The 21,390-nt window shown below is 42.3% G+C and overlaps 1 pseudogene; it reads left to right on the top strand.

Moving 5' to 3' along the window:
- Positions 1-21,390, top strand: part of LOC121005796 — a 119,726-nt pseudogene that overhangs the window by 48,343 nt on the left and 49,993 nt on the right.

Genomic DNA, 21,390 nt, shown 5'->3' with positions numbered 1-21,390 from the left:
TATTTATGAAAAATGCCAAATTTACCAAAAATTTTGAAAAATTCCCAATTTTAAAAATTTCAATTTCTCTGCTTTTAAAACAGAAAGTGATACCTCATAAAATTTTTATTACTTAACATTTCTCATATGTCTACTGTATGTTTGCATCATTTTGTAAATGTAATTTTATTTTTTGGGGACGTTAGAAGGCTTAGAATTTTAGAAGCAATTCTAAAAAAATTTAAGAAAATTTCCCAAACCCACTTTTTAAGGACCAGTTCAGGTCTGAAGTCACTTTGTGGGGCTTACATATTAGAAACCCCCCCATAAATGACCCCATTGTAGAAACTACACCCCTCAAGTTACTCAAAACTGATTTTACTAACTTTGTTAACCCTTTAGGCGTTCCACAAGAATTAAAGGAAAATGGATATAAAATGTCAAAATTTCGCTTTTTGGGCAGATTTTCCATTTTAATCCATTTTTTTTTCTTTAAAACATCGAGGGTTAACAGCCAAACTAAACTCAACATTTATTTCCCTGATTCTGAGGTTTACATAAACACTCCACATGTGGTCGTAAACTGATGTAAGGGCGCAGAAGAAAAGGAGCGCCGCATGGTTTTTGAAAGGCAGATTTTGCTGGACTGGTTTTTAGACACCATGTCCCATTTGAAGCCCCTCTAATGCACCCCTACAGTAGAAACTCCCAAAAGTGACCCCATTTTGTAAACTTGGGGATAAGGTGACAGTTTTATTGGTACTATTTTGATATCTTCTGATATGATTTTTAATCGCTCTATATTACGTTTTTTGGGAGGCAAGGTAACAAAAAAATAACTGTTTTGGCACTGTTTTTTATTTTTTTTCATCTGACAGGTTAGATCATGTGCTATTTTTATAGAGCAGGTTGTTAAGGACGCGGTGATATCAAATATGTCTACTTTCATGTTAGGTCACAAAAAATAGCTTTTTGACACTGTTTTTATTTTAATTTTTTTACAGTGTTCATCTGAGGGGTTTGGACATGTGATGTTTTCATAGAGTTGGTTGTTACGGACGGGGCGATACCTAATATGTATACTTATTTTTTTTATTTCACTTTACCACAATAATAGCATTTTTGAGTCTGGGAGCTATAGCTTTTTATTTTTTGGGCAATTGTCTTAGGTAGGGGCTAATATTTTGCGGGATGAGGTGACAGTTTTATTGTTACCGTTTTGGGAGGCATACACCTTTTTGATCGCACTTTTTGTGATGTAAGGTGACAAAAATGGCTTTTTTTTTTTTCTTTTTTTTACGGTGGGTATCGGATGGGCTGGATCATGTGATATATTTATAGAGCCGGTCGTTACAGATGCGGCGACACCTAATGGGTGCGCTTTTTCCTTTTTTTTCTACAGTTTTTTCTATTAGTAATACACTAACAGGTTGCCTAGGAGACCGGGCCTGGGACTGGATCTCCTCGGCCTCCATAGAAGGCAGGTCCCGATGCCGTGCAAGGCATCGGGCTGCCTTCTCACCCATCGGGTCCCTGCCACAGCAGAGTGGGGACACGATGGGCTCACTCGCTGCAAGCAACTTCTATGTCACGGTCAGCACTGACCGCCACATAGAAGGGGTTAATCCGCCGGCATCAGCTTTTACACCGATGCCGGCAGATACAGCAAGGGCCTGGTAATGGTACCTAAAAATGCATCAAGTCACTTGCCGCCATGATGTACTTTTATGTCATGTGTCGGGAAGGGGTTAACACACACTTTTTTAACTCAATAAAAAATAGAATTTTCTGGAGCTTCATACACAAACTTAGTACCTCGCACACATTGCCTTGTTATCTCTTAATATTATTATTATTATTTATTATTAAAGCGCCATTCATTCCATAGCGCTGTACATATGAGAAGAGGTATACATACATAATACAGACAATTGCACTAATCATAAACCAGACGAGTTACAAACTGGTACAGAAGAAGAGAGGGCCCTGCCCGTGAGGGCTTGCAATCTACATGGTATGGGAGAAGGACACAGTAGGTGCGGGTGAAGTTGGTCATGGCGGTATAGAGGCAGCAGGAGCAGGGTCACTGATTGTAGGCTTGTCTGAAGAGGTGGGTTTTCAGGTTTACTTTGAAGGATTCTACTGTAGGTGAGAGTCTGATATGTTGGGGTAGTGCGTTCCAGAGTATGGTGGATGCACGGGAGAAATCTTGGAGTCGATTGTGGGAAGAGGCGGTAAGAGGAGAGGAGAGAAGGAGGTCTTGTGAGGATCGGAGAGTGCGTATGGGGATGTATCGGGAAAGTAGCTCAGAGATGTAGGGAGAGGACAGGTTATGGACGGCCTTGTATGTATTTGTTAGTACTTTGAAGTGAATTCGCTGGGCAATGGGGAGCCAGTTAAGGGATTGGCAGAGGAGTAATAGGGTGAGAGGTGGATTAGTCGGGCAGCAGAGTTGAGGATAGATTGGAGGGGTGCAAGAGTGCTAGATGGAAGGCCACAGAGGAGAGTGTTGCAGTAGTCTAGGCGGGAGATGATGAGGGCATGTGCAAGCATTTTCACAGATTCAAAGTTAAGGAAAGCGTGGATGCGGGAGATGTTTTTGAGTTGGAGGCGGCAGGTGGTGTAAAGGGCTTGGATATGCGGTCGGAAGGAAAGGGCAGAATCCAAGGTCACTCCAAGGCAGCGGACTTGGTTGACCGGGGAGAGTGTGCAGCCATTGATTGTGATAGATATGTCTGTTGGGGGTTGAGCAAGATGGGGGAGAGATTATGAATTCTGTTTTATCCATGTTAATTTTCAGAAAGCGAAAGGCAAAGAAGGATGATATAGAAGATAGACATTGATAGACACCTTAAACTTCCTCAAAGCATTTTCTCCCGAGAGAAAGGGACTGTCTGATAACCTATTCTCTCTTTCTGGAAAGGGACTTCAGACACTTTAATGACAGCCTAAGAAATGGCTAATTCTAATCATTGCTTACACCATTGGCACGTCATCAAAGTCTTTCTCTCTTTTCCTTTTATTCTTGAGGCTTTGTTACATCAATACAAATTCCATCTACTAATATGACCCTGTAGGTCAATATTAATAGGAATACCATCTATTTAACGTGACGGGGACTCTTACCTGTCATCAATCACTGGTGGTAAAACCATATATGTTTTATATAGAAATGTTATAAAATATCAATAGTACTTTATGGTTATATTATTCATGAATAATAAAATGTCTTGTGTTCTTGGCAGGTGACTGTACCAGGAACTCAGAGGCACAACTGATATCTTCTGATTTTAAAGTAGAGGTTTGTGGTATCACACAAGATACATATGAAGAACATGCCTTTATCCAAGATATATCCTCATCCATTCACAAGAAAAATGTATCATCTGATCCTTTTAAACAGGTCCAATCTTCTAAATCGTCACAGACTATAACACAAAATAAAAGTCACATAAAAATCACAAAGTCACAAAGTAGTGAAAGTCAAACAGCTCACTTAAGAGAGAAGCCATTTTTATGTGTAGAATGTGGAAAATGTTATAGTTATGAATTGGAACTTGTTACACATCAGAGAATTCACACAGGGGAGAAGCCCTATTCATGTTCAGAATGTGGGAAATGTTTCGCTAGAAAACCGAATCTTGTTAAACATAAGAGAGTTCACACAGGGGAGAAGCCATTTTCATGTTCAGAATGTGGGAAATGTTTTCAGCAAAAATCATCTCTTGTTACACATCAGAGAATTCACACAGGGGAAAAGCCATTTTCATGTTCAGAATGTGGAAAATGCTTTGCTGAAAAACATCATCTGGTTAGACATCAAATAACTCATACAGGGGAGAAGCCATTTTCATGTTCAGAATGTGGGAGATATTATAGATATAAACAGGAACTTGTTAGACATCAAAGAATGCACACAGGGGAGAAGCCATTTTCATGTTCAGAATGTGGGAAATGCTTTAGTGATAAATCAGTTCTTGTTGTACATCAGAGAATTCACACAGGGGAGAAGCCATTTTCATGTTCAGAATGTGGGAAATGTTTTCAGCAAAAATCATCTCTTGTTAAACATCAGAGAATTCACACAGGGGAAAATCCATTTTCATGTTCAGAATGTGGGAAATGCTTTGCTGGAAAACAATATCTGGTTAGACATCAAATAACTCATACAGGGGAGAAGCCATTTTCATGTTCAGAATGTGGGAAATGCTTTAGTGATAAATCAGTTCTTGTTGTACATCAGAGAATTCACACAGGGGAGAAGCCATTTTTATGTTCAGAATGTGGGAAATGCTTTAGTGATAAATCAGTTCTTGTTGTACATCAGAGAATTCACACAGGGGAGAAGCCATTTTCATGTTCAGAATGTGGGAAATGTTTTCAGCAAAAATCATCTCTTGTTAAACATCAGAGAATGCACACAGGGGAGAAGCCATTCTCATGTTCAGAATGTGGGAAATGTTTTGCTTTAAAAAAATATCTTGTTAGACATCAAAAAATTCACACAGGGGAGAAGCCATTTTCATGTTCAGAATGTGGGAGATATTATAGATATGAACAGAAACTTGTTAGACATCAAAGAATGCACACAGGGGAGAAGCCATTTTCATGTTCAGAATGTGGGAAATGTTTTTAGCAAAAATCATCTCTTGTTACACATCAGAAAATTCACACAGGGGAGAAGCCATATTCATGTTCAGAATGTGGGAAATGTTTTTATCATGAACCACATCTTGTTAAACATAAAAAAACTCACATAGGAGAGAAGCCATCTTCATGTTCAGCCCGTTAGTGACTTTCCATACATGTTTTTACAGCAGTCAATAACTGGCTTTAATCTAACAGAATACTCCTTTTGACATTGCTGCATCAGAATGAAATAGTACTGATGGGCAGCAAAATGGGACCTTGCTTTCAGCTACCAAATTTATATGGGTGCATAGAGCAATGATCTCCTGTATTGAATGAGTGCTGGTGATCAACAATAAAATATGGGTAAAGGTGTCTTTTTTTTTCTAAATCTTAAAAATCTTTAATCACCTTTATCTCCTATTTATGTCTTGAGGAGATAAAGAATCAGAAGAGAAGGCCTCCTAATAGTCTTCTCTATAGGAGCAGTACTGAGAGGCTATAAGACAATAACAAATTGAAATATTGTGTACTGGAAATAAATACAGATGGGAGTATATAGCAGCATGTGATAGTATATTTCATTAATTGGAAATCCGTTTTTTAGTTAAACCCTTGTAACAAACATGAGGATCAGATGAGGAAATGTCTCTTCTCTGTTCTCGTGTCTCATAACTTGTTGTTACCAATGACTATTAAAGTTTTTCTTTTATAATGTATGTCCTTGTGTTTGGGCCTCTTTCTTCATTCTTTAGATCCCACCATGGATCCCAGACTTTGTGGAATTTGTTAGGAGATGTCCTTTTATAGGTGATCATTGTACTAACTCTATAAAGGAGTTGTGTACTTTGGCCTTTTTTTTTTTTGGGCAAACCCCCTTCCATGGACAGAACTGTGAAGGGAAGTTTTTTTACCTGCTTCCTGGCTCTGGCTCCCTGCTCCTTCTCTCACTGGCCTCGGCTGCGTTGCTGCTCCCCTTGCATCATATGAAGTGGTCAAGCTTTTAACCCTCTTCATCTGCAGCGAAAACAAAAGATATTGATGCAAACTGAGGTCCTGCATTTCCCGCCTTCAAGACTCCACTGAGCAAGGCTAGGAGAAGTCATTTTCATGTTCAGAACATGGGAAATGTTTTGCTATAAATAGATATCTTGTTAGACTTAAGAGAAGTCACACAGGGGAGAAGCTAAATTCATTCATACATTCTTGAAAAACTATTGTACAATTGTATGTGTTTACCACCTAAATTAAGTACAATATATGATTAAAAAAAACATTGTCAGAATTACTTGGATGTGCAAAACCATTACAGATTTGTTATTCTCTGCTAAAGTGACCAAAAAGGCTTGGTCACTAAGGGGTTAGAATGTGGGAATGTTTTACAGATAAATCATACCTCATTCATCAGAGAATTCACATAGGGGAGAAGCCATTCTCATGTTCGGAATGTGGGAAATGTTTTATTCAGAGATCAGATCTTTTTAGACATCAAATAAATCACGCTGGGAAGAAACCATTTACTCAGATGTTGACATCACAGAATTCACACAGAGGAGAAGCCATGTTCCTGTTCAGGATGAGGGAAATGTTTTACTCAGAAGTCATCTTGTTGACCATCATAATACATGGTGGGAAAAGCTATTTTCATTTTTTTGCTATTGTGAAATAGAACAATTAAAGATAGAAAAATACATGCAAAGTAAAGCCACATGTCATACAAGAGAGAGAGAATGCAAGATAGAGCACGGATTGATAATTACGCCTGATAGAGTACAGATAACACCAAGTATCAATCACTTCAATACAATATTTATTGTTAAATTTTATAAGTACATCTTAATAACATGATAAATTAGATAATGAGCATTTAGGTCAAGCAGTAAACATAATTTTGTGTTGATGAAACTAAATAGTATTACATTGGGCCTCAGATTAAATGGCTGCCTCAAAGAAGTCTGCTTGTCATGGTGGGGAGTGGAGAAAAACCCCCACCGTATAATATCCGGTATAAAGGGGAAGCAGCTAGGCCAGGACGCCGGAATCAGGGAGCAGGTCACCTCCTGAAGCGTCCCTAACTCCTCACCGTATGAGCGGACCTGGATGGTAGGACGGCTCATACCAGGATACCTTTGGCCCTGAGTCGCACTGATAATCCCTCACAAAGGAGCAGCAAATAAAAAACAAAGTGTAGCAGCACAGCAAGAAAGCGATAAATACCGTCCCTTTATGGGGTGGTGCCAGCCGTGTTGGGAGTCAGTCCTGAACTCCCCCAGTTATAGATGCATTTGTACAGAAAACCGCAGCACTCTCCAGCCTTGTATTTCCAAAGGTTTATTCACCAGCAAAAGTGCGACGTTTCGACCTGTGTGGTCTTTTTCAAGGCTTGAAAAAGACTACACAGGTCGAAACGTCGCACTTTTGCTGGTGAATAAACCTTTGGAAATACAAGGCTGGAGAGTGCTGCGGTTTTCTGTACAAATGCATCACAACGGAGCAGGGGAGAGACGACCTGTTCTTCCCAGACACGGATGAACAGGAGTCTCAAATGGCCTAGCAGCAGGGAAAGAAAAAGACCATATGCAGCAACAGAGTCGGCAGGTAAGAACACCAGAAACACACTTACCTGCCGCAGCCACCAAGACTGGAAACAGTGCATAAGTACAGGTGCCCACACACCAAATAGGATACCATACAAACAACTCCACACACAGGTATCCAGCACTCCTGATACTGCCTAGGCCCCATACAGCAAAGTGCACTGCATACAGACTTATGCTTCACCCCTCCGGGAAACCAACCCCCTTCCGGAGGGAAAACACACACAGGGAAACATCTTGCACACATGTAGGGACAAACACCAACAACATCCCAGACATGTAACAACAAACAAGATGTAAAACAAACCCTGAACATAAACCCACACCAAACAACAAGTGAGATTGGGTACATAGAGGATACAAGGGAGACAAAGGAATGACATCGCAGATGACATTGATGTCCTACAAGGTGGCCCTCAAGTACTGGGCAGATAGAACACCCTGGACTGGAGCAGAGCTCTAGCACCAATGACAGCTGAAGTACAACTGACTCCAGCCAGGAAGCCACAAGAGATAAAAGCCAAGTGATCACACCCAGTCAGGGAGTTAACCCTTACAGCACCAGACAGAGGGGGGCTACAACTTAAAGGGGAAGTGCACACACCAGCCAACACGTTGCCAACGGCAACTGCAAGTGTGGCAAAAGTGTCACGGCGCACACAGCAAAGGCCGTGACACTGCTTTACGTCTATCACCAGAAAAGTATATATAGGCAGTGATGATCATGTCAAGGATCTCCGAGGACAGAAACTGCATATGTTTTCTGAAACTTGTAGTGTGGTGTTTTTGTCCCACCCAAACCCCCATACATGTGCACATCCACATTAGAACATAGAGCACAGTCATCACTAACCCTTTATGTTCCTCTCTAGAAAGACAGATAGTACACCTAAGATACAAATGTCAGATTGCTGAAAAACTCACCCTGCAGTTATGTTTAGGGCAGATATGTAAATGATTACAGATGAGATGATTACACACTGGGTCGGAGGGTTAAGAGGGTGAAGAGGTGCTTCTGCTCTATAAAAAAGCTCTCAGTGGTCACTTTTGAGTAGTGTACCTCTTTATGACATCATTGACAATTAGTCATGCCTCTACAATGCGCTCTAAGATATTTTACTAATTTCTAAGATTTTCAGAGGGGGGGCATCATTGGAATGAGAGAAGCAGGATGTTCATTTCAGCAAATTGCCTGCCAGCTAGTCTGGTCTGGCCTCGCTGTTAGGTGGTATTGTAAGCACACACACATATGGAGAACAGGCTCCGGAGGGCCCACATATTCCACCAGTAGAGAGAATCGTTTAGGCCTCATGCACACGACCGTGCCTTCCGCAATTTGTCCTATTGTAGAAATGCCTATTTTTGTCCGCAAAACAGACAAGAATAGGACATGCTATATTTTTTTAGCGGGGCCACGGAACGGTGCAACGGATGCGGATAGCACACGGAGTGCTGTGTCCGTATCTTTTGGGCCCCATTGAAGTGAATGGGTCCTCAAAAAAAATGCCGCTCGGATGCGGACCACAAAAACGGTCGTGTGCATGAGGCCTTAGTGTAAGGTACCTGCAAAAGGTAGTGTCCGAAGTGGAAGTAGTGTGCTTGAGATCCAGGCAAAGCGTCGTCAGGCAAATAGTTCACAATCAAAATCCGGAGAAGAGTCAGGCAGGCTAAGGTCATTCACGATCTGGCGGCAAGGTACAAAATCAGCAGGCTGTAGAATAGTCGGGATATCAGGCAGGAGTTCAATACAAGGAAGATCACTGAAGTCAAAACACCCAGGGAAGAAATCCAAATAAACGGGCACTGAGTGATGTCCTCACTTCCTATTTAAAGGCTGTCCAGATTGAGAATTGTCCACAGCTGGCAGCAGGTGGAGCTAGAGAGTATGATGTAGTGTTGAACACAGTAAGGACATTCCCAAAGTCTAGATCTCTTCTGTAGCACAACAGGTAAGGCTATGGTTTAAGAGACCAGGAAGATCCCGGTTTGAATACAACCCGGGTCATGACAGGGCCCCCTCCCCAATGGACCCCTCCGGGGGCCTAGCGGGGCTTAGTGGGAAACGAGGTATGGAAGTCTCGTATAAGAGAAGGGGCATGCAGATCTTTGGCTGGAACCCAGGAGCGGTCTGTGACAGGATACCCCTTCCAATGAACCAGATACCGAAGGCCACGGCCCTGTCTTCTGGAATCAAGAATCTTGGAGACTTCAAACTCATTTTGTCCATCAACAAGAACAGGAGGAGGTAGCTGTTGTGATCTGGAGTAGCGGTTGAAAATAGCTTTTTTGAGGAGTGAAACGTGGAACACGGGATGTATCCGGAGAGAAGAAGGTAATCTTAAGCGATAGGAAACTGGTCCAACTCGAGCAATGATCCTGTAAGGACCAATGAATCGAGGGCCTAATTTGGTAGAAGGTTGTTTCAGTCTCACATACTTGGTTGATAGCCAAACTCTGTCCCCCACCACATATGGAGGTATATGGCGTCTTCGTCTGTTGGAAAAAAGCCTGTACTTGCCTGATGATTTCCGTAGTAATAAACGAATCTTCTTCCAATGTAGTAGAATATTTTTCACCCGCTGATCTGCTGCTGGTACACCAGAAGAAGGCTGAAGTAGGGGAAAAGTCTGAGGGTGATAGCCTAGGGCTGCGTAGAATGGTGTGGTATGAAGAGCACTGTGCTAACGGGAATTTAGGGCGAACTCAGCTAAAGGCAAATACTCAGACCAGTTGGAGTGTAAGGCATTGACATAATGTCGAAGGTAGGTTTCTAGGGTCTGGTTCATGCGTTCGGTTTGACCATCAGTTTGAGGGTGATGTGAGGTAGAGAGTGAGAGCGTTACCCCCAGTTTCTTGCAGAACGCTCTCCAGAATCGGGAAACGAACTGGGATCCGCGGTCTGAGATGACATTGGTAGGTATGCCATGATGTCTTACAATATGGGAAAGGAAAAGAGTGGACAGTGCTTTTGCTGTAGGTAATCCCGGAATCGGCACAAAATGAGACATTTTGGAAAAGCGATCCACTGTGACCCATATAGCAGTCATGCCCTCGGACTTGGGTAAGTCTACAATGAAGTCCATGGTCAAATGGGTCCAAGGCTGGCGAGGTGCCGGAAGTGGATGTAACAGTCCAGCAGGTAATGTGCGGGGTACTTTATTAGCAGCACAAGTTGGGCAGGCAGCCACATAGTCAGTAACATCCTTTTTCATACGAGGCCACCAGACATGACGCTGCAAGGTCTTAAGAGTGATGGTGACACCAGGATGACCGGATAACGCGCCATTATGTGCCCAGAGGAGTATAGGTTTTCTGAGACTAGGGGCTACGTACAGGCGACCTGGTGGTATCTTCAAGCCCTGGGGAACACGATTCTGGGTTTCTTGTAGCTGTTGGGAAAGGGCCGTAGAGATCTGTGCGACAATTTTGTGAGGTGGGATTATATACTGCTCGGCTGGTTGATCTTCTTCAGAGGAAGCGAACTGTCTGGAAAGAGCATCGGCTTTTTTGTTTCTATGCCCTGGAACGTAAGAAAGGACAAAATTAAAACGGGAGAAAAACAGAGCCCATCGAGCCTGACGAGAGTTCCGACGTCTAGCAGTCTGAAGATACAGTAGGTTTTTATGGTCAGTGAGGATAGTAAAAGGTTTGGAAGCCCCTTCCAGAAGATGTCGCCATTCAGACAATGCCAATTTGATGGCCAGTAGTTCTCGATTCCCAACATCATAATTCATCTCTGCCGGAGAAAACTTTCTAGAGAAAAAAGCTACTGGATGGATTCTACCAGACTCTGGCTGTCTCTGGGAGAGTACGGCACCTGCTCCAACCTCAGAGGCATCAACCTCAACAATGTACTGGAGGTCAGGATTTGGATGCTGAAGAACTGGAGCTTTACTGAACATGTCCTTTAATCGCTGGAAAGCTGATTTTGCTTCTGAAGACCACGCCTTGCAATTTGTACCCTTCTTAGTCATGGCAGTAAGGGGTGCCGCAATGGAGGCAAAACTCTTAATGAAGCGTCTGTAGTAATTTGCAAATCCTAAAAAGCTTTGGAGTCCTCTTAAAGTGGTCGGTTGGGGCCATTGCAAGACAGCGGAAAGTTTTTGAGGGTCCATTTGGAAACCGTCAGCACTTATGATGTACCCAAGGAAAGGAATACAGCTTTGATGGAAACTGCATTTCTCGATCTTTGCATAAAGATGGTTTTCTCTAAGCCGTAGTAATACCTGTTTCACATGCGAGATGTGCTCTGGAAGAGTCTTGGAAAAGATTAAAATGTCGTCCAAGTAGATGATCACAAAACGGTTGCTGAAATCATGAAAAATTTCATTCATGAAACGTTGAAAGACAGCAGGTGCGTTACACAAGCCAAATGGCATGACCAAATATTCAAAGTGTCCATTACGAGTGTTGAATGCTGTCTTCCACTCGTCCCCCTCATTAATTCGAATCAGGTTATAAGCCCCTCGTAGGTCTAGCTTGGAGAATATAACAGCCCCTTTAAGTACATCAAATAGTTCAAGAATGAGTGGCAAAGGGTAGGAGTCCTTTACGGTGATTTGATTTAACCCCCGATAGTCTATGCATGGTCGAAGGCCCCCATCTTTCTTTTCAACGAAGAAGAAACCTGCCCCTACTGGAGAAGAAGAGGGTCGGAAAAAACCTCTTTCCAAGTTGTCTCTTACGTATTCCTCCATAGAGTTTTGTTCGGGCAGAGACAGGGGGTAGGTCTTTCCTTTGGGAAGAGGTGCTCCGGGAATCAATTTAATTGTACAGTCAAAAGGACGATGTGGGGGTAACACCTCTGCCTTTTGTTTGCAAAATACGTCTGCAAAGTCATGGTATTCACGAGGCAAGGTAGGTGGGATAGTCACAGGAGCCAACATGCAAGCAGAAAGTCTTTTGGATTGAGACAAACAGCGAAGGCGACAGGACGATCCCCAGGAGGTTAGTTCTCCATTTTCCCAATCAAAAGAGGGGTTGTGAAGTTGTAACCATGGGTAACCAAGGATGATAGGCAGAAGCGGAGAATCAATAAGAGACAAGACAACTTCCTCTTTGTGGAGGAGGCCTACCTGCAGGGTGATTGTCGTAGTCTCGATTTTCACAATACCATCTCCCAAGGGCTGTCAATTCAGGGTGGTAATGTTCAGGGGTCTAGACTTAGGAACAAACGGGATGTTGTTCTTTCTTGCAAAAGTGTAGTCCAAGAATATACCCGCAGCTCCGGAATCCACAAAAGCCTCACAGAAAACAAGCTTAGAAGATAAATGGATAGTAGTCGGAACAGTAATCTTGGTCTTGGAGGATCTACCTGTAAGGTCTAAGCCAGCTCCTCCAACACTGGTTAGACCCTGCCTTTTACTGGACGGGAGGGGCAGACAGATACTAAATGTCCTTTAAGTCCGCAGTACAGGCATAGGCCCAATGAACGCCTCCTTTGTTTCTCTGACTCAGTTAGGTGGAGACGGCTCACCTCCATGGGTTCCACAGGTGTCTGGGGTTCAACAGAGGTTTCAGGTTCTGGCTGAGGTGGTGCTTGGAAGTTAGGGGCCAAACGGTAAACTGGCCTAGGAAACTTGCGGGTTCTAAGTCTCTCTTGGCACCTTTCATGGTACCGGACATCCAGACGAACACACAGCTCTATGAATTTCTCAAGGTCTTCTGGGAGATCTTTATAGACTAATTCGTCCTTGATGCGATCCGTAAGACCCTTTCGGAAGGCTGCACGTAATGCCCTTGAGTCCCAATTTGTTTCAGCAGCAAGGGTACGGAACTCAATAGCATACTGTGCCACAGATCTGGTGTCTTGTTGTATGTCCAAGAGGGAGTACTCAGCTGCAGAAACTCTACCTGGCTTGTCAAATACAATCTGGAGAGAGGCCAGAAATTTTTCAGCATCTTGGAGTACAGGATCGCTGCGTTCCAAATAAGGAGAGACCCAGGCCAGGGCCTTCCCCTTTAACAAGGAAATTACAAAAGTCACTTTGGCAGACGAAGTGCTAAAAGTCGCAGGGTTGTTGCGGAAATGCAAGCGGCAAACATTTAAAAAGCCTCTGCAGTCCTCAGTATCACCACCAAACTTGTCAGGCAAGGGAAGTTTTGGTGGTACAGAAGAGGCGGGTTGGACCGTAGCAGGAGTAGGATCCGGAGTCTGAACCGTTGCAGAGGAACCAGGCAAACAAGATTTGAGCATGGTGCAAAGTTCATCTAACTTGGCGTCCAGGGAAGAAAGATGCTGTTCATGAGCTCCGATCAATTGTCCCTGACGTGTAATCGCCTTAACAATCTCAGCAGGGTCCACTGCCATTGTGGCCCGTTTATTATGTAAGGTACCTGCAAAAGGTAGTGTCCGAAGTGGAAGTAGTGTGCTTGAGATCCAGGCAAAGCGTCGTCAGGCAAATAGTTCACAATCAAAATCCGGAGAAGAGTCAGGCAGGCTAAGGTCATTCACGATCTGGCGGCAAGGTACAAAATCAGCAGGCTGTAGAATAGTCGGGATATCAGGCAGGAGTTCAATACAAGGAAGATCACTGAAGTCAAAACACCCAGGGAAGAAATCCAAATAAACGGGCACTGAGTGATGTCCTCACTTCCTATTTAAAGGCTGTCCAGATTGAGAATTGTCCACAGCTGGCAGCAGGTGGAGCTAGAGAGTATGATGTAGTGTTGAACACAGTAAGGACATTCCCAAAGTCTAGATCTCTTCTGTAGCACAACAGGTAAGGCTATGGTTTAAGAGACCAGGAAGATCCCGGTTCGAATACAACCCGGGTCATGACACTTAGTCTGCCAACAAGCACGAGTAGCTCCCACAGCATTGTTCTTTACCATCCAGACATAGGCATCCCCTTCATTACACACCCATGTCTCTGCCAGGACATTTCTAGAAGCCTAGCAGAAGAAAATTTGCTGTCATGGTGCCCATTACATATCCTGCTATTGACAGTCAGCCACCATCGGTGATGACATGAAGGGGAATCCTGGATTGCTATGACCTGGAACCGTATTAAGTTTAGCAACAAATTAACATTCTGTTTGGGATCCTATGATGGTCAGGTTCGAGTATGGAGGACTGGTGGTGAGTGCCACATCCGATTTATAGTGATTCGCGACATATTAATTCGTAATTAATCAAATTACTTGGCTAACTTTGGCGAAGTTGCTGAATCAAATTTTGCAAAACTTCGCTCTCTAGTTTTAAGCTATTAGCAGCCCCTGAATATCATTTTCTTAAACAAAACCTTGTAATAAACCTGAGGAGCAGATAGGGGAACGGCCTGTTCACTGTGTCTCAAAACTTGTTATAAATCATTAATTAACATTTTCTTTTCTAATGTATATCCATTCTTTAGCTGTCACAATAATGCCTTAGAACCATGAAGCCACTATGGATTCCTGACTATATGGAATTTGTCAGAACACGTTCTGTTTTTAAAAATAGGTTTATAGGTGATAATTGTTTAAATATATTAAGCCACTGAGCAAGGCTCGGAAGTCTCCAGTCCATCCATCTCATCACTATCGTTCTATATGCTAGGAAAGGAATCTCACATAGCCATATACATATACAGTATGATGATGGTGCTACTGCTCCTCATCAAGAAGACCCAACAGGCACACCCAGGGGCGTAGCTAAAGGCTCATGGGCCTTGGTGCAAGAGTTCAGCTTGGGCCCCCCCCCCCGCCCCTTTCACTCAGCGCAGGTGCACCTAGCTTTTCTGCTGCCCAAGGCAAATATTTAAATCCCCCCCCCTTCCCTCCAGTCCTACTGTTAAAGGGGTTTTCCTCTTTTTAATACTGATGACCTATCCTCAGGATAGGTCATCAATATCATATCAGCCAGGGTCCTCCGGCACCCCAGACGATCAGCTATTTGAAGAGATGGTAGCACTCATATGAGAGCTACTTTTTCTGTTCTGTTCACCTGCTCGCCGTAGCATTTGCAGTAATGAGCATGTAAACAGAGCAGAGAAGGCAGCACTCATACTAAAAAAAAAGCGGACAACCCTTTTAATTCCTTAAGGACCAGGCTCATTTTCACCTTCAGGACCAGGCCATCTTTTGCAAATCTGACCAGTGTCACTTTATGTGGTGATAACTTTAAAACGCTTTGACTTATCCAGGCCATTCTGAGATTGTTTTTTCGTCACATATTGTACTTCATGACACTGGTAAAATGGAGTCCAAAAAATTCATTTTTATTTATAAAAAAAAACAAATTTGCCAAAAATTAGCAAATTTCCAAGTTTCAATTTCTCTACTTCCATAATACATATTAATACATTTTTTCGTCACATATTGTACTTCATGACACTGGTAAAATGGAGTCCAAAAAATAAATTTTTATTTATAAAAAAAAAACTAATTAATGGTAAATAGATATACAATTTAAAAATTTCACATTTTAATTTTTTTTTTCCAGTTACAAAGCAAGGGTTGACAGCCAAACAAAACTCAATATTTATAGCCCTGATTCTGTAGATTACAGAAACACCCCATATGTGTTTGTAAACTACTGTACGGGCACACAGCAGGGCGCAGAAGGAAAGGAATGCATACGGGTTTTGGAAGGCAGATTTTGCTGGACTGTGTTTTTTTAAACCATGTCCCATTTGAAGCCCCCCTGATGCACTCCTAGAGTAGAAACTCCATAAAAGTGACCCTTATCTAAGAAACTACACCCCTCAAGGTATTCAAAACAGATTTTACAAATGTCGTTAACCCTTTTGGTGTTCCACAAGAATTAATGGAAAATAGAGATACAATTTCAAAATTTCACTTTTTTGGCAGATTTTCCATTTTAATATTTTTTTTCTAGTTACAAAGCAAGGGTTAACAGCTAAACAAAACTCAATATTTATGGCCATGATTCTGTAGTTTACAGAAACACCCCATATGTGGTCGTAAACTGCTGTACAGGAACACGGCAGGGCGCAGAAGGAAAGGAATGCTATAAGGTTTTTGGAAGGCAGATTTTGCTGGACTGTTTTTTTTTTACACCATGTCCCAATTGAAGCCCCCCTGATGTGCCCCTAGATTAGAAAATCCAAAAAAGTGACCCCATTTTAGAAACTACTGGATAGGGTGGCAGTATTGTTGGTACTAGTTTAGGGTACATATGATTTTTGGTTGCTCTATATTACGCTTTTTGTGAGGCAAGGTAACAAGAAATAGCTGTTTTGGCACCGTTTTTATTTTTTGTTATTTACAACATTCATCTGACAGGTTAGATCATGTGATATTTTTATAGACCAGGTTGTCACGGATGCTGCGATACCTAATATGTATACTTTTTTTTTATTTATGTAAGTTTTACACAATGATTTCTTTTTTAAAACAAATGAAATCATGTTTTAGTGTTTCCATAGTCTGAGAGCCATAATTTTTTCAGTTTTTGGGCGATTACCTTGGGTAGGGTATGATTTTTGCGGGATGAGATGATGGTTTTATTGGCACTATTTTGGGGTGCGTGTGACTTTTTGATCGCTTGCTATTACACTTTTTGTAATGTAAGGTGACAAAAAATTGCTTTTTTTACACCGTTTTTATTTTTTTACGGTATTCACCTGAGGGGTTAGGTCATGTGATATTTTTATAGAGCAAGTTATTACGGAAGCTGCGATACCTAATATGTACAGTCGTGGCCAAAAGTTTTGAGAATTACATAAATATTGGAAATTGGAAAAGTTGCTGCTTAAGTTTTTATAATAGCAATTTGCATCTACTCCAGAATGTTACGAAGAGTTATCAGATGAATTGCATAGTCCTTCTTTGCCATGAAAATTAACTTAATCCCAAAAAAAACTTCCACTGCATTTCATTGCTGTCATTAAAGGACCTGCTGAGATCATTTCAGTAATCGTCTTGTTAACTCAGGTGAGAATGTGGACGAGCACAAGGCTGGAGATCATTATGTCAGGCTGATTGGGTTAAAATGGCAGACTTGACATGTTAAAAGGAGGGTGATGCTTGAAATCATTGTTCTTCCATTGTTAACCATGGTGACCTGCAAAGAAACGCGTGCAGCCATCATTGCATTGCATAAAAATGTCTTCACAGGCAAGGATATTGTGGCTACTAAGATTGCACCTCAATCAACAATTTATAGGATCATCAAGAACTTCAAGGAAAGAGGTTCAATTCTTGTTAAGAAAGCTTCAGTGCGTCCAAGAAAGTCCAGCAAGCGCCAGGATCGTCTCCTAAAGAGGATCCAGCTGCGGGATCGGAGTGCCACCAGTGCAGAGCTTGCTCAGGAATGGCAGCAGGCAGGTGTGAGCGCATCTGCACGCACAGTGAGGCGAAGACTTTTGGAAGATGGCCTGGTGTCAAGAAGGGCAGCAAAGAAGCCACTTCTCTCCAAAAAAAACATCAGGGACAGATTGATCTTCTGCAGAAAGTATGGTGAATGGACTGCTGAGGACTGGGGCAAAGTCATATTCTCTGATGAAGCCTCTTTCCGATTGTTTGGGGCATCTGGAAAAAGGCTTGTCCAGAGAAGAAAAGGTGAGCGCTACCATCAGTCCTGTGTCATGCCAACAGTAAAGCATCCTGAGACCATTCATGTGTGGGGTTGCTTCTCATCCAAGGGAGTGGGCTCACTCACAACTTTGCCCAAAAACACAGCCATGAATAAAGAATGGTACCAAAACACCCTCCAACGGCAACTTCTTCCAACAATCCAACAACAGTTTGGTGAAGAACAATGCATTTTCCAGCACGATGGAGCACCGTGCCATAAGGCAAAAGTGATAACTAAGTGGCTCGGGGACCAAAACGTTGACATTTTGGGTCCATGGCCTGAAAACTCCCCAGATCTTAATCCCATTGAGAACTTGTGGTCAATCCTCAAGAGGCGGGTGGACAAACAAAAACCCACTAATTCTGACAAACTCCAAGAAGTGATTATGAAAGAATGGGTTGCTATCAGTCAGGAATTGGCCCAGAAGTTGATTGAGAGCATGCCCAGTCGAATTGCAGAGGTCCTAAAAAAGAAGGGCCAACACTGCAAATACTGACTCTTTGCATAAATGTCATGTAATTGTCGATAAAAGCCTTTGAAACGTATGAAGTGCGTGTAATTATATTTCACTACATCACAGAAACAACTGAAACAAAGATCTAAAAGCAGTTTAGCAGCAAACTGTGTGAAAACTAATATTTGTGTCATTCTCAAAACTTTTGGCCACGACTGTATACTTTTTTTTATTTATGTAAGTTTTACACAATAATATTTTTGAAACAAAAAAAAAATCATGTTTTAGTGTCTCCATAATCTGAGAGCCATAGTTTTTTCAGTTTTTGTGCGATTATCTTGGCTAGGGTCTAATATTTTGTGGGATCAGATGACGGTTTTATTGGCACTATTTTCGGGTGCGTGTGACTTTTTGATCGCTTGCTATTACACTTTTTGTGATGTAAGGTGACAAAAAATTGTTTATTTAGCACAGTTTTTATTTTTTATTTTTTACGGTGTTCATCTGAGGGGTTAGGTCATGTGATATTTTTATAGAGCCGGTCGATACAGACGCGGCGATACCTAATATGTATACTTTTTTTTATTTATGTAAGTTTTACACAATAACAGCTTTTTTAAAACCAAAAAAATTATATTTTAGTGTCTCCATATTCTGAGCCATAGTTTTTTTTTATTTTTTGGGCGATTGTCTCAGGTAGGGGCTCATTTTTTGCGGGATGAGGTGACGTTAGATTGGTATTATTTTGGTGGGCAAACGCCTTTTTGATCGCTTGCTGTTGTACTTTTTGTGATGTAAGGTGACAAAAAAATGGTTTATTTAGCACAGTTTTTATTTTTTACCGTGGTTATCTGAGGGGTTAGGTCATGTGATATGTTTATAGAGCCGGTCAATACGGATGCGGCGATACCTAATATGTAAACCTTTTTTTTTTTCCTTATTTTTTACCAATTTGTTTTAACTTTATTTGGGGAAAATGATGTTTTGGTGATTATTTTTACTTCAAACTTTAAATTTTTTGGGGGGGAAACTTTATTTTTTAAACTTTTTTTTACTTTATTTTTTTGTCCCACTTTGGGACTTCAACTTTTTGGGGTCTAGTCCCTTTTACAATGCATTCCAATACTTCTGTATTGGAATGCATTGGCTGTATGAGTAATACAGTGTGTATTACTCATACAGCTTCCGGCCTGTGAGATCCAGAGGGCTGGATCTCACAGGCTCATCATCGGAAGGCAGCGCAGATGCCTAAGGAAGGCATCGCGCTGCCTTCCATGCCATCGGGTCCCCCCTACAGCCGCATGGGGACCCGATGGCACCGCCGCCCGCCGGATAAGGTAAAACCGCAAACCGCAGGTCTGAATTGACCCCCCCGGCGTTGTTACAGGATGCCCGCTGAATGCCCTGTTTCGATTAACCCTCGCCGCGCCTCAATGTAATTTTAAACTTAGGTACGCCCTGGGTCCTTAACCCCTTAGGGACCCATGACGTACCGGTACGGCATGGTTCCCGAGTCCTTAAGGACCCATGACGTACCGGTATGTCATGTATAATACCGATCACCGCCGCCTGGCGGGCGGTGATCGGAACCCGGTGCCTGCTCAAATCATTGAGCAGGCACCTCGGCTAAATGCGCGGGGGGGGGGTCCCGCGACCCCCCTTTGTCGGCGATCGTTGCAAACCGCAGGTCAATTCAGACCTGCGGTTTGCGGCTTTTACCTGGTGCGGCGGCGGTGGTAGTTCCATCGGGTCCCCATTGGGCTGTAGGGGGGACCCGATGGCATGGAAGGCAGAGTGATGCCTTCCTTAGGCATCTGCGCTGCCGTCCGGTGACGAGCCTGTGAGATCCAGCCCCCTGGATCTTACAGGCCGGAAGCTGTATGAGTAATACACACAGTATTACTCATACAGCCAATGCATTCCAATACAAAAGTATTGGAAGGCACTGTAAAGGATTAGATCCCCAAAAGTTCAAGTCCCAAAGTGGGACAAAAAGTAAAGTGAAAAAAAAAAAGTTGAAGAAATAGTTTTCCCCAAAAAAAATTCAAAGTTTCAAGTAACAGGACAGTATACTACTACAGAGCGATCTGGATAGACTGGAGGCTTGGCCAGATAAGTGGCAGATGAGGTTTAACACTGACAAATGTAAGGTTATGCACATGGGAAGGAATAATGCAAGTCACCCGTACATACTAAATGGTAAAACACTCGGTAACACTGACATGGAAAAGGATCTAGGAATTTTAATAAACAGCAAACTAAGCTGCAAAAACCTGTGTCAGGCAGCTGCTGCCAAGGCCAATAAGATAATGGGTTGCATCAGAAGGGGCATAGATGCCCGTGATGAGAACATATTCCTACTACTTTACAAATCACTGGTCAGACCACACATGGAGTACTGTGTACAGTTCTGGGCTCCTGTGAACAAGGCAGACATAGCAGAGCTGGAGAGTGTCCAGAGGAGGGGAGATCTAATTACTATGTATAAATATATCAGGGGTCAGTACAGAGATCTCTCCCATCATCTATTTATCCCCAGGACTGTGACTGTGACGAGGGGACATCCTCTGCGTCTGGAGGAAAGAAGGTTTGTACACAAACATAGAAGAGGATTCTTTACGGTAAGAGCAGTGAGACTATGGAACTCTCTGCCTGAGGAGGTGGTGATGGTGAGTACAATAAAGGAATTCAAGAGGGGCCTGGATGTATTTCTGGAGAGTAATAATATTACAGGCTATAGCTACTAGAGAGGGGTCGTTGATCCAGGGAGTTATTCTGATTGCCTGATTGGAGTTGGGAAGGAATTTTTTATTCCCCTAAAGTGGGGAAAATTGGTTTCTACCTCACAGAATTTTTTTTGCTTTCCTCTGGAACGACTTGCAGGATGACAGGCCGAACTGGATGGACAAATGTCTTTTTTCGGCCTTATGTACTATGTTACTATGTAAAAATAAACAAAAACTTAATTTTTCCCAAATAAAGTTAAAAAAAATTGGTGAAAAATAAAGTATACATATTACATCCCGCAAAAATCATACCCTACCTAAGGTAATCACCCAAAAACTGAAAAAATTACGGCTCTCCGACTATGGAAACACTAAAACATGATTTTTTTTTGCTTCAAAAATGAAATCATTGTGTAAAACTTACATAAATAAAAGAAAAGTATACATATTAGGTATCATCGCGTCCGTATCAACCGGCTCTAT

Source organism: Bufo bufo, chromosome 6 (genome assembly GCF_905171765.1).
Source record: "Bufo bufo chromosome 6, aBufBuf1.1, whole genome shotgun sequence".
NCBI lineage: Eukaryota > Metazoa > Chordata > Amphibia > Anura > Bufonidae > Bufo > Bufo bufo.
Note: the sequence above shows the minus strand (reverse complement) of the source record. Positions and strands in the feature narration are given on the sequence as shown.